General features: G+C 47.9%; 1 pseudogene; it reads left to right on the top strand.

Annotated features, from left to right (window-relative positions):
- The window catches only part of LOC147145456 (uncharacterized), a 30,710-nt pseudogene extending 17,047 nt beyond the window's left edge, over positions 1 to 13,663 (top strand).
- The last annotated feature ends 863 nt before the right edge of the window (positions 13,664 to 14,526 follow it).

Raw genomic sequence — 14,526 nt, 5'->3', positions numbered from 1 at the left:
ACAATAACTTCTCAGCCCTCTTGGGTGGTGTCAATGGTGCAAAGACAAGCGAATCGCTTGGTAGAGAGTTGACACACGCACTGACGTTGTTACGTGAAGCTCCAAGTGTGACAAGAATGTTTTATTTAAGTATTGCAGGAAGTAATAACTTAACATTAAGTGATGTTATGAACGGACCTCCTTGTTAAATGATGTCAACATATGTGTTAAGGTCCTGAAATGTGTAACGCGTTACTGGTCTCAGTAACTGTAATAATGTTACAAAAAAAATCTGAGTAACGAGTTACATTACGTCGTTACTGCCTAAATGTAACATATTACTGTACTGCCTTACTTTTGTAACGCGTTACCCCCAACACTGCTTATAAGCATACGCAGCTGCAGCATATACATACAATACATACTGTACATATACACCTACAGCATATGGTTTCATAAACTGCTTTGATTAGATACTTTTCTTGCTTGCCCTTAAAATGCAGCGTTGTTTGTCATGTATATTTTCCAGAGCTGGGCAGTCCATCCCGGGACCGGACCGGTTGGATCCTCTGGCCCGGCTGGATGCCCATTTTTGGGGCGGGGAGTGGGGACTGACAAATTTTAAAAAAGGGCTGGACTAAGCATGGCCGTAAGTGGATTTTAGTCCGGCCCACTAATCGGCCCTCATGCGTGTTACGTGGTCGCGAGGCGGCCGAATTTAATCTCAGTTTACTCGATGAAAAGCTTATTTTTAGGCTTCTTTCTACTCCCGCATCGTCGCGAGCGACAACTGCCGCATTGATTCACATGATCTACGCATTGTGCTGTTGGGTACAGGTCTGCAACACATGCCTGATGCCATATTTTATTGATGCTTTCGAACATTCACAAATATTGTTGTATAAGAAAGTGAAAATATCAATATAATGCTACACACACACACACACACATAACCAACATGAAAAAATAAAATAGCAATAATTATATATAAGGCACAATAAACATTCATTCAAGATCAATCAGAGATAATTGACGAAGGAACTGTAATGTACAAACACTTTTCTCATTTTTCGTTAATTTGAAGGTATCTACATATCGTTGAAACTCAGTAAGGAATACTTGATGATTTGGATGGGATTTGGACATCTTCATCTTGTGTAAATAAAACTTGCCAAGTAGTAACATAAAATTAATTACAAAGGACAAGGATCCATCATTATATATAAAATTTGTAACAATATCTTTTACAGCAATTGCAATAGTATGACCATTTTTTTCACATACACATCTTTCTAAATCTTTCCAAAATGTTGACGATATAGGGCAATTACAAAATAAATGCAGAATTGTCTCTGACTCACTTCCACAGAAGGTACATTTATCATCTACATTAGTAAACTTGGAAAGAGAATTATTGCAAGGATAAATGTTATGCAGTATTTTAAACTGAAGCTCTTATTTTGTTTGAGATGCAAAATTGAAGGGGGCATAACCATGTTCTACGCCAATTTATGTTATTTAATTCCGTATTCCAGTACAAATTACCTTGTGGAGATATTTTATTATAGCTACAAAGCGTATTCCTAATATGTTTATTTGTCAATTTTACTAAATATATATCAATTCCTGTAATTGTGAGGGAAGGTGTTTGAGTTTTTATACATTGATGTCAGATGACATTTCATCAAATGAAAAATAAAATAGTGTCGGGACAGGAGGATTGTGCTCAGTGAGAGGAATATTCAGGCCCACCCTGATTTTTCCAGGCCCACCCATTAGACACGTTCTGGCTACGCCCCTGTATTACAGTAAATTGTTTTTTGCTTTTTAAAATGTTTTTATTTAAATTCTTTCAACATATTTGGTATTGGAGTAATCCAAGAGTAATTAAAAGTATTCATGTTACATTATTATTATGGTACTTGCATTATGTTACTAACTACATTTTTCAACAGGCAACTAGTAACTGTATCGGAATACATTTTTAAAGTAACCCTCCCAACTGTGCCTACACTTTTTACATATATTGAAAATGTGCAATGTAATTTCTAGAAACTTTTAATTGGTGCTCCAACCCACTTATGCAGCCATTCTAATGAAATTTACAGTACCATCCCGATTTATTTTTTTATTTTATTTTTAGTTTAAATACCAAGCCAAATATACAATGTCATAAATCTTCCAAAGTGAACAAAGCTTCCCAAGGGATATGCAGTACGTGTTGCGGGGGAATGATACAGTAATCCATCGGGGAGTTCTTTACAGCGCCTGTCTGTAAATGGCAAATTCCCCTGAAACTGTCACGGCTCAGATACAGAAAACGGGTCAGCCGGGATTGGACGTTGTGAGCAGTTGTGATGTCATTTTCACTTGACAGAAGACAAAATGCCGCCCCCAGAGATGGCTAAAAACAAGTGCATTATGCTGCTTAACTTATATTCCATACACGCAAAATTAATCAGAATGCCGTGTTTCAACTAGTGGGCCTGCTGTCAAGTAGTCTCAGTCGCGTAACTCTAATATTAAATGCACATCTAGCAAATGAGTAAAATAAACAGACGTATTTGAGAATTGAAGAAAAAGAAGGGTTCATTTCACAGACAATACCAGAAGACCTACTTAAAATATGGATTTAGGGTGACAAGTGATTCCCACGCAGGAAGGAAGCCCGCTCTGCACAACAATGTGCAGTCAATACAGACTTCAAAACTAATTTGTCAACAAATGTAAGTGCCTTGAGAGAGTCATAATTGGTGGCTAACAGCTCCGCTAAGGCTAAAAAGTCATTCAATATTGATGAAAAAAGAAAAAACCCTGTGGCTTTGAGAACAACGCCCGCCCCCCCAAGGCCCGCGAAGGATACAGCCCCGCTGTTGAGCGGGCGCACCGGATGTGGAAGTGGGCGGCGCTGCGTGCTCCCTCGCAGCCTCCCCCGTGCTGGAGAGCAAATCCCTCCGATGGCGGGTCATGGCCGGTGCGGTGGTGGTGCGAGCAATCCCGTATTTGGGAGAGGCCGAAATGGCCACTCACAGTGCTTATTTTTTGGTTTCCTGGGGAGTCGCCCCGGAGGCAAACTGAACTGAGATTCCAAAGTCCCACCAAGCACCTGGGGGGATGGCACGTACCTCCCCCTTTTGTGAAGCAAAGCAAAACCTTTTGGATAAATAAAGTCCACATAAAATCATAAAAAATATTTATTTTATTTTTCGTTAGCACAGTGCTTTTTTGTTTTCCTAATTATGCTCATCTGATTTCACTGTATTTAACATTTAAAAAAGCTTCATAACTGAGAAGAGTGAAATGTCCCCTCCAGGAGCCATCCCCTTACTATGGTGGAGGGGTTTGCGTGTCCCAATGATCCTAGGAGCTAAGTTGTCTTGGGCTTTATGCCCCTGGCAGGGTCACCCATGGCAAACAGGTCCAAGCACGGTTCAAAAGACCCCTTGTGATGACAAAAATCAGTGGATTCCGTTTTCCCTTGCCCGGACGCGGGTCACAGGGGCCCCCCTCTGGAGCCAGGCCTGGAGGTGGGGCTCGTTGACGAGTGCCTGGTGGCCGGGCCTGCAGTCATGGCGCTTGGCCGGGCTCAGCCCGAAAAGGCATCGTGGGTCCCACTTCCCATGGACTCACCCCATGTGGGAGGTGCCAAAGGAGGCACGTGCTATGGGAGCTGGGTGGCGGCAAAAGGCGGGGACCACCCCTGGCTACAGAAACGAGCTCATGGGACATGGAATGTCACCTCTCTGACAGGGAAGGAGCCCGAGCTGGTGTATGAGGCAGAGCGGTTTCGACTAGATATAGTCGGACTCCCCTCCACACACAGCTTCGGCACTGGTACCAGTCCTCTCGAGAGGGGTTGGAGACCTTTCAACTCTGGAGTTGCCCAAGGTGAGAGGCACGAAGCAGGTGTGGGCATACTTATTGCCCCCCAGCTTGGCGCCTGTACATTGGGGTTTACCCCGGTGGTCGAGAGGAGAGACTCCCTCTGACTTAGGAGGGGGACGGGGGGACAGGTCTTGACTGTTGTTTTTGCCTATGCACCAAACAGCAATTCAGAGTGCCCACCCTTTTTGGAGTCCTTGGAGGGTGTGCTGGAGAGCGCTACCCCTGGGCACGCCATCATTTTGCTGGGGGACTTCAATGCTCACGTGGGCAATGACAGTAAGACCTGGAGAGGTGTGATTGGGAGGAATTGCCCAACCCGATCAGAAGCCGAGTGGTGTTTGGTTACTGGACTTCTGTGCTCATCACGGATTGTCCATAACGAACTTAATGTTCAAACATAAAGGTGTCCATATGTGCATTTGGTACCAGGACACCCTAGGCCACAGTTCGATGATCGACTTTGTAGTCATATCATCGGATTTGCAGCTGCATATTTTGGACACTTGGGTGAAGAGAGGGGCGGAGCTGTCAACTAATCACCACCTGGTCGTGTGTTGGCTCGGATGTGGGGGAAGATGCTGGTTCAATCCGGCAGACCCAAATAGTATTGTGAGGGTTTGCTGGGAACGTTTGGCAGAATCCCCTGTCAGAAAGAGTTTCAACTCCCACCTCTGGCAGAACTTTTCCCACGTCCCAGGGGAGGCAGGGGACATTGAGTCTGAGTGGACCATGTTCCACGCCTCCATTGTTTGATGCAGCCGATCGGAGCTGTGGCCGTAAGGTGGTCGGTGCATGTCATGGTAGCAATCCCCGAACGCGCTGGTGGACACCAGCGACAAGGGATGCTGTCAAGATGAAGAAAGTCCTATCAGGCCTTTTTGGCCTGTGGCACTCCAGAGGTAGCTGACAGATACCGGTTGGCCAAACGGGATGCAGCTTCAGCGGCTGCTGATGCAAAAACTCAGGCGTGGGGGGAATTCGGTGAGGCCATGGAAAATGACTTCCGGAAGGCTTCGAGGAAATTTTGGTCCACTATCCGGCGTCTCAGGAGAGGGAAGTAGTGCGCCATTAATGCTGTATATAGTGGAGATGGTGTGCTGATGACCTCGACTCGGGACGTTGTGAGTCGGTGAGGAGAGTACTTCGAAGACCTCCTCAATTCCACCGACATGCCGCTGAGGAAGCAGAGCCAGGAGACTCCGAGGTGGGCTCGCCTATCGTTTGAAGTGACCAAGGTACTTAAAAATCTCCTTGGTGGCAAAGCCCCGGGGATGGATGAGATCCGCCCGGAGTTCATAAAGGCTCTGGATGTGGTGGGGCTGTAATGGTTACCACACATCGGCAACATCACATGGACATCGGGTACAGTGCCTCTGGATTGGCAGACCGAGGTCGAATCTCGGATTCAGGAGGAGCAGTGTGGTTTTCGTCCCTGGCCGTAGAACAGTGGACCACCTCTACACCCTCAGCAGGGTACTTGAGAGTGCATGGGAGTTCGCCCAATCAGTTTGTATGTGTGTTACGACCCCTCAAGATGGCAATGAGGAGGGGTCCAACATATGTGTGAGTTGGAATGGGAAAATGAAAAAACACAAAAGGCAGCGATTGCAAACACAAATGAATAAGGACTGGCTACATCACCCATAGCCAGCCCAGGGACTGACTGCATCACTCACAGCCATAAACACAAACGAATAAGGATTGGCTCTCGCAGCCAGCCAACAAAAATGAACAAGGACTGGCTACATCACCCACAGCCAGCCCAGGGACTGACTAAGTCACCCGCAGCCAGCCCCTTCCACCAGCAACCCAGTCCCTCTTAAACTAATTGCTCAGTGCCACACCTGAAAGTAATTGGCTAATTTGGTTATTCTCCCCTGCTCTGATTGGATGGCTAACAAAGGCCACCCATCAGGGGAGAGCACCAACACACACAACTTAAATGGCCATGACTCAACGTGGGCCGTAACATGTGTTTTGTGTGAAACGGTTGGAATAAAAATCAGCAGCTCCAAATCTGAGACCATGGTCCTCATTCGGAAAAGAGTGGAGTGCCTTCTCCACGTCGGGGATGAGATCCTGTCCCAAGTGTACGAGTAGTTCAAGTATCTTGGGATATTGTTCACGAGTGAGGGTAGGATGGAGCGTGAGATCGACAGGTGGATCGGTGCAGCGTCTGCTTTGATGCGGACCCTCTCGGTCTGTTGTGGAGAAGGCGAAGCTCTCAATTTACTGGTTGATCTATGTCCTACCCTAACTTAAGGTCACGAGCTGTGGGTCGTGCCCGAAAGAAAAAGATCCAGAATACAAGCGGCCGAAATGAGCTGTCACACATACTCTAAGAAAAAGTTCATGAACCTTCGTTTATTGAACTCGTTCAGGTAAAACACTGCCTTCCATTTACTTTGCCATGTACCACAGGCCGGTGTGAAGTTCCCAGAAGGGGTGTAGTAATAAAGGAGGTTGTGATGTATGGTGGGGCGAAAGCATGGAGAGATTTTAGTAAGAGTTGGGTGTCGTCATCATAGAAGGGAAGAGTCAAACTGGCAGGCACAGGTCATGCTCTGCAGGAATAGGAAGGGATGGGAGCTGAAGATGTGCGCCGGCCAAATAGGAACGGATGGCGGATGCACCTTGTGCCCTGCCAGAACAGGAAAGGAGGAGGGAAAGGGAAACAGTCCCGTGAGTCACAGTCTCTCGAGGCTTCCGTCAATAGCACTTACTGGTCAGGGTGTGTCCGGAGACTGGTCCTTATGTGGTCCCTGTGGGTCGGAGTGGAAACTGGTTGATGAAACTGCTAAGACCCTGCACAACCCGCCGGGCGCGTTCCTCCTGAAGAGGCATGTTCTGCCGAGTTGTATTGTCTTCCCCGGCGGTAGTAGGCGTATTAGGGCTTGTGAAGGGCTGGGTGAGCAGTCAAGAAACAGCGGCACGAGGGTAAGAAGAGCGGGCAGGTTTGGCACTCCAGTGGCATTCTCTGATGTGATTGTCAATCCGAATCACTCATGAGTTTAACTGCTCGAGAGACTCGGGATCATCCCAAATCGACAGCTGATCTTGACTGTCCTCTGACAGTCCGCAAACAAAACCTGTCATTTGTCTGGCTTCATTTGATCCACACTCAGAGGCTAAAATCCTGAATTCAAAGGCATAGTCTGCAGCTGGCTGAGTGCCCTGACGTAATGTCATCAGCTATTTGCCGGATGACTGTTTAATGAAGGGCTGATCAAAGACTCTACGCATCTCCGCAGAAAAAGAGACAAACGATTCCAACATCTCTGACACTGACTCCCACAAGGAGTTGGCCCACCTCCCAGCCCTTCCCCCGATGCAAATTGATAACATAGGCCAATTTAGCGCAATAGTCCAAATGCACGCTAAGTTGCTGTTTGAAGACAAAGGAATAGTTCAGCAGGAATCGGCCACAAGCACCTACAGAGCATGTAGTTGAAATACATGTTGGCCTGACTGCCTATCTATTCTCTCTTCTGCCCCCTCTTCCTTAGCTTGAGGAGGGTGTTAAGTGATGATGACTGAATTGGAAGTCGCTTTCTTGGATTCTGCAATGACTCGATGTGGGACAAGATCGGAGGTTGACCACCGGAGTAGCTGCTATAGAGATTTCTGCATTGACCAACTCGGCTGGGACCCACTTCACAAAGGCTTCTTCCTGCAGCACTCATCTGATTAAATTCACTTTGACACTGTAACAACTAACATCGTATAGCATCATATGTGTAAAATGTTGCCCACTCAACATCCATTGCAGCCTGGTCATACTGGAAGGGGGTTTCCCCAGTCTGCGGCCCCTTTATAAGATTTCTAATTTTTCCCCAATTAGAGTTTTTTGAGTTGTTCCTTGCCCTCCTGGGGGTTACGATCAAGGGATGTTAATATTGGGCATGTGAAGCCCTTTGAGACGTGGCTATATAAATAAAATGGACTTGACTTGACCTACCAGGGATAATGTTTGGGTGACGGAATATTGGATTCCTGTTGCAAAGGTGAAGCAGTGCCGGTGAGATGATCACACCCTCATTCAAAGTGAAGGGATGGGTTGGAGCAGGTGGTGATGTCTGCAGCAAAACGCTAGAGCAGAGGTGCCCACACTTTTTCAGCCTGAGAGCTACTTCTGACATGACCTAGTCAAAATGATCTACCATCTACTAAAAATGCAAAACATATTATTTATAAATATATTGAGAATTATTTTTATATGTACCATATATGCTGGTGTACCTTGCATGACTGCATCAACCTATATAGCACAATACAACAAAAAACGTGTTTTGTAATTACATTACTCTATGGCTTGCACTGAATGGAAACAGCTAGGGACACATAGTCCTGACAGTAGCTGCTGATAGCCAGCCTCAAGCAGATTTGCAGCAACAACAATCCGCCCACACCGTCTGCTGATAGTTTAGTGGTACACACGCCTGAGTTGTGTGCGGGCAGCGTGGGATCAATTCCCGCTCAGTGACAGTGTCTATGTGTGCCCTGCGACTGGCTGGCGACCAGTTCGGGGTGTAGTCTGCCTTCGCCCATTGACGGCTGGGATAGGCTCGAGCAACTCCCCGCGACCCTATATAGGATAAGAGGTTTGGAAGATGACATGACATGACAATCCGCCCATTCGCTCCATTTGGCGCATATAAAACAAGTAAAGTTTTTGCACACGATGGTAATGCTAACAATATTGCTGTCTTGGTAAAGTTCAAGAACTGTAAAAAAAAAGGCAGCAGAGTGAACAGGACTCTGTGTGGCTGTGTGTGATGTTGTATGCCCGACGCTGATTGGCTGCTGCGAGGCGAAATGGCAAAACAGTTGACATGAAAAGTTTACATGCGCCGAATGGAGTGAATGGGCGGATTTTCGGTGCTTTGCTCCGCATCCCGCCGCTCCAAACTGCGCCCTCTTGCACGAACTACATTGCCTCCAATTCAAACGCGCCGCTAGAAAAACGCTCCCAACGCAGTTGGTTTAAACGTAGCATGAATGTAGCAATACAGTAGTGAGGACGGATGTGAGGCTGGCGATCTACCCACAATGTCTTTGCAGTCGACCGGTCGATCGACGTAATGGGCACCCCTGCGGTAGAGATTGGCTGGTCAGCTATCATGAAGGTGGTGCAAAGTTTCTGAATAGATTGTATCACATCCCCCAGAGGTTGCTCATGTCTACCTGAACACGGTCTGTGCTTGGGAAATTGTGTCTGATTCTGTTGGGTCCATAAGACGTCAGGACTTACTGTCACGTCAGTCTGCTCAGCTGAAGAAGTTAACTTCTTTCTGCACAACACCTTGAGCGACCCAGAGAGAGAACTGGCGCTACAGCCACAGAACGTCCTCATAAGCCCACAACCACCATCAGTGGATTTTGCGCTGAGGGAGCCCACATGGAAAGATGTGCAGGAAGTGGTGAAAGGAGCCAGAGCAGCTTCAGCACCAGGCCCTAGTGGAGTCCCATGCGCTGTGTAGAAGCTCTGCTCGCAACTCCTTCGTCACCTGTGGAAGATCCTGAGGATGATCTGGCGTAGGGGATAAGTTGCTAACCAATGGAGGTGCGCAGAGGGTGTGTGGATCCCGAAGGAGGAGGACTCCAAGGACATCAGTCAGTTCCGATCAATCTCTCTGCTAAGCGTCGAAGGAAAGGTTTTCTTCAGCATCTTGTCACAACGTCTAACGGAGTTCCTTCTGAAGAACAGCTACATTTACACCTCTGTCCAGAAGGGTGGAATCCCTGGAGTGCCTGGCTGCATGGAACACACTGGTGTGGTAACACAACTCCTAAGGGAGACACGTGAGGGGTAAGGGGACCTCACTGTGCTTTGGCTTGACCTCGCCAACGCATATGGCTCCATCATCCCACACAAGCTTGTTGAGCTTGCCCTCCTTCGACATGTTCCCAATAAAGTTTCAGATCTTATTCTGGATTTAGTACTACTGTAACTTCAAGCTAAGATTCACCACTGGATCAGGAACATCAGATTGGCATTGGCTTGAGAAAGGCATTATAACCGGCTGCACCATCTCAGTCATCTTTTAAGATAAGATAAGATAAGAATGCCTTTATTGATCCCACAGTGGGGAAATTTTCGTTGTTACAGTAGCAAAGATAGAGGTCACACAGGGGCGGCGGCATAATGTGGCCATTAATGTATAACATTGACGGCAAACATTTAGAATCAAACCTATGTAGATATACGCAGTAACATGTGTATATACACATGTGTATACACACCAACCTACATCTACATAAAAAATATGAGGAACACTCATTTCGGCCTGTACATAGTACAGAGGAAAAAATACTCTAAGTAACAGTGCTGCAGTGCTGTAGTGAAATGTAAGGAACAGCATTGGATAAAAATAAAACTAGACTAACAGTAGTGGGGAATGTTGAGTATTGCACGGTATTACAGTAGTGGGGAATGTTGAGTATTGCACGGTATTACAGTAGTGGGGAATATTGGGTATTGCACGATATGAGCTCAGGTGCAGGACTGCACAATTGCACTAATGACCGCCAGTTTGTAGAGACTACACAATGTTCTTGTTAAAGAGTCTGACAGCAGCAGGCAAGAAGGAACGGCGGAATCTCTCCTTTGCACAGCGAGGGTGTAACAGTCTGTCACTGAAGGTGCTGTGGAGTGCTGTTAGGGTTCCCTGGAGGGGGTGGTCCGGGTTGCCCAGCATTGATGACAGCTTGGCCAACATCCTCCTGTCCCCCACCGAGTCCACAGAGTCCAGGGAGCAGCCCAGGACAGAGCCGGCCCTCTTGACCAGTTTGTCCAGCCGCTTCTTGTCCCGGGCCGAGACGCCGCCTGCCCAGGTGACCACTCCCTGGAAGATGACCGATGCAACCACCGAGTCATAAAAGTTCCTGAGGAGTGTCCCCTGAACCCCAAAAGACCTCAGTCTCCTGAGTAGGAAGAGTCTGCTCTGACTCTTCCTATAGAGGGCGTCTGTGTTGTCGCACCAGTCCAGTTTATTGTTCAGATGAACACCCAGGTACTTGTAAATTGAGACTCTCTCAACATCTGTTCCCCGGATATTCACTGGTGCAGGTGAAGAGTGCTGGCGCCTACCGAAATCCACCACCATTTCTTTGGATTTCCCCGCATTGATCAGGAGGCGGTTCTGCTGGCACCGGTCCACAAAACCCTGAGTAAGTTCTCTGTACTCCCGATCGTCTCCGTCTGTGATGAGGCTGACAATTGCAGAGACGTCAGAGAACTTCTGCAGGTGACAGGTAGGGGTGTTGTAGTTGAAGTCCGAGGTGTAGAGGGTGAACAGGAAGGGAGCCAAGACAGTTCCCTGTGGGGCCCCCGTGCTGCAGAGGAGCACGTCAGACACACAGTCCTGTGTTCTCACATACTGTGGCCGGTTTGTGAGGTAGTCCTGGATCCATGTGGTGAGGTGGTGCGCCACCCCCGCCCGCTCCAGCTTGTCTCCCAGTAGGGTGGGCTGGATGGTGTTGAAAGCACTGGAGAAATCAAAGAACATGATCCTCACAGTGCTCCCCGCCTTCTCCAGGTGGGAGAGTGAAGTGTGGAGGAGGTAGATGATGGCATCATCCACACTGATGCCAGGCTGGTATGCGAACTGTAGTGGGTCCATTGAGGAGCTCACCAGGGGGCGCAGGTGGACAAGGACCAGTCTCTCCAGGGTCTTCATCAGGTGAGACGTCAGCGCCACTGGTCTGAAGCTGTTGAGCTCCTTCGGGTGGGGGGTCTTTGGCACCGGGACCAGGCAGGATGTTTTCCATAGCTGGGGGACCCTGCCCAGCTTCAGGCTCAGGTTGAACATGTGCTGGACAATTCCACACAGCTGGTCTGCGCAGGATTTGAGGAGCTGGGGGCTGATGCCATCTGGACCCGCTGCCTTCCTCGCCTTCATCTTCTTCAGCTGGTTCCTCACCTGAGATGTTGTGAAGGCCAAGGCTGGACAGGAAGGAGTGGTGGCTATCTGGTGTAGCTGGGAGCTGGAGTCTGTGGAGAAAAGAGGGGAGGGGGTGACACGCCCTCGCCATGAACATGATAGTCAAGTCTGCTGAGGTAGAGTGCAGAGGCCTCTTGACAACCATCAGGAGTACGCCAGCCCCCAATCAGAGAATTCCTGGATGACCTGACAGTCACCACAACATCTGTATCAGGCAGCAGGTGGATTCTCCAAGGCCTAGAGAAGCTCATCACCTGGGCTGGATGAGCTTTAAGCCAGAAAAATCAAGGTCTCTAGTGCTCAAAAGAGGGAAAGTAATGGACAGGTTCCGCTTCTCACTGGCCGGAGCCACCATTCCATCCTTCACAGAAAAGCCAGTTAAGAGCCTCGGGAAGTACTTTGACTGCAGCCTCAAAGACTCTGTCTCCATCCAGAGAACTAGCAAAGAACTTGAGGACTGGCTCAATCAGGTTGACAAGTCAGGTCTTCCAGGGAGATTCAAGGCCTGGATTTACCAGCATTCCATCCTGCCTCGGATCCTGTGGCCTCTGCTAGTGTACACAGTACCTATAACAAAAGTCGAGGGCATGGAGAGAAAGATCAGCAGTTACCTGCGGAGATGGCTCAGTCTACCACGCAGCCTAAGCAGCTCTGCTCTGTATGGCACCAGTAACATACTGCAGCTCCCAGTCAGTGACCTCACTGAAGAGTTCATGGTGTCCAGAACAAGGGTAGTATTACAATAAGGAGAATCCAGAGATCCAAAGGTGACATCAGCTGGTATCCAGGTGCAAACGGGCAGGAAATGGAACGCAGGCAAAGCCATAGATGTGGCTAAGTCACGGCTGAGGCAGAAGGCACCCGTGGGCTCCATAGCAACAGGGCGTACAGGCATTGGCTACTTTCCGTCAACCAGAGTTGACAAGGCCCATGGCAAGGAGAGTCACCATCTGATCCAGGAGGAAGTGCGTTCAGGCGTGGAGGAAGCACGAGCCAGCAGGATGGTGGGAATGTGGCAGCAAGGAGCATGGACTAAATCGGAGAACATTCTGCAATGGAAAATCACCTGGTCCAACATCTGGAAAGCGGACTTCCATCGAATCAGGTTCTTAGTCCAGGCTGTGTACGATGTCCTTCCAAGTCCAGCAAACCTCCATGTCTGGGGAAAAACGGAGACACCATCCTGCCCGCACTGCTCAGGACAGGGCTCCCTGGAACACATACTCAGCAGCTGTCCAAAACCCCTTGGAGATGGGCGCTATCGCTGGCGTCACGACCAGGTGTTTAGGACTGTCACTGACAGCATTCCCACCGCCATCAACACCAGCAAAGGCCAAAGGAAGCCACAAACCATTGCATTCTACAGAGCTGGAGAGAAGCCCAGTATACTACCAAAAGAAAAGTCCGGCCTCCTCACCTCTGCCAACGACTGGCAACTGGAAGTGGACTTGGGCAGGCAACTGAAGTTCCCTTCCAGGATTACATCAACCAGGCTCCGCCCAGACATTGTCATTGGTTCAGATTCCACCAAGCAGCCGATTATTCTGGCACTGACTGTGCCATGGAAGGAACGCATGGACGAGACCAACGAGAGGAAGTGTGCCAAGTACCAGGAGCTGGTGGAAGAGTGCAGGAGGCAAGAATGGAAGACAACCTGTGAGCCTTTGGAGGTGGGCTGTCGGGGATTTGCAGGGCAGTCACTCTGCACAGTGTTCACCCGGCTAGGACTTGTCGGGGAGGCAAAGGGGAAGGCTGTCAGATCCGCAACTGAAGCCGCAGAGAAAGCCACAAGATGGCTGTGGATTAAGAGGGCAGAACGATGGGCAAACGCTGCTGGTACACAGGCTGGGGATTGATCACCCCGGTTGGGTCACCTATGCTGAGGGGGTCTGATGTTGAGGGACCCGAAACCCCCGATGATGCCAGGAAACATCACTGATGATGTGTTCCAGCGCATCTGAAAGATGTATCTTTCACCAGTCCTCAGTTCACATGTGAAAAGTAGTGTCATAAAGCAGAATAAATGTGAGAGAAAACATCATTTTGAGCTTTTTTTTCTCAAATTATATTTGTAATTACATATCCTACTCTGTAGCTAAACTCATCAAATGTACATGTTGATAATGTATCTGTTTAGCTATATTTCATACTTGCATTTGCACTTTTTAACTAATTCGTGCGGGACATCAGAAGTAGTGACTAGTTCTGCAGTTAGTAATGAATTATACAGGCCCTAGTATTAGTTTTGCTCAACTGTACCATATTTTCTGGACTATAAGCCACACCCACTTTATTTTAAAAAAAAAAAATGAAAAAATGATATATATAAGCCACACCTTTATATAAGCCGCACCTATATATGTTGAAAAATTAGATATTTAATGCATTTACAGAATGATTGTGAACAGAAAATTACATGTATGTACCTGAACAGATTCTTTCCTAACAGTGCCTTTTATCACAGTAGCAACTTTGCTGATTAGAACGGAACAGAACCAAGAGAAAATAAACAGTACTTAGCTTACGTAATTTCACTGCCCGCTGCCACTCCAGTTTATTAGTTAACGTCCAACCTTTTATTGCTCAATTCGCATACCACCCAATGCAACACCTAGTCCATAACATAGTGCATAGCGCCCTTGCCTGTTGAACTCCTCCAACTGCAGTCATATCCTGTTAATGGCTAGTGTATTGTATTGTATTGTAATTCCGGTTAGAG

This window comes from Filicampus tigris, chromosome 6, assembly GCF_054856515.1.
Source record: "Filicampus tigris isolate MCC_2025a chromosome 6, RoL_Ftig_1.0, whole genome shotgun sequence".
Lineage (NCBI taxonomy): Eukaryota > Metazoa > Chordata > Actinopteri > Syngnathiformes > Syngnathidae > Filicampus > Filicampus tigris.
The sequence above is the reverse complement of the archived record's forward strand: the minus strand, read 5'-3'. Positions and strand labels throughout refer to the sequence as shown.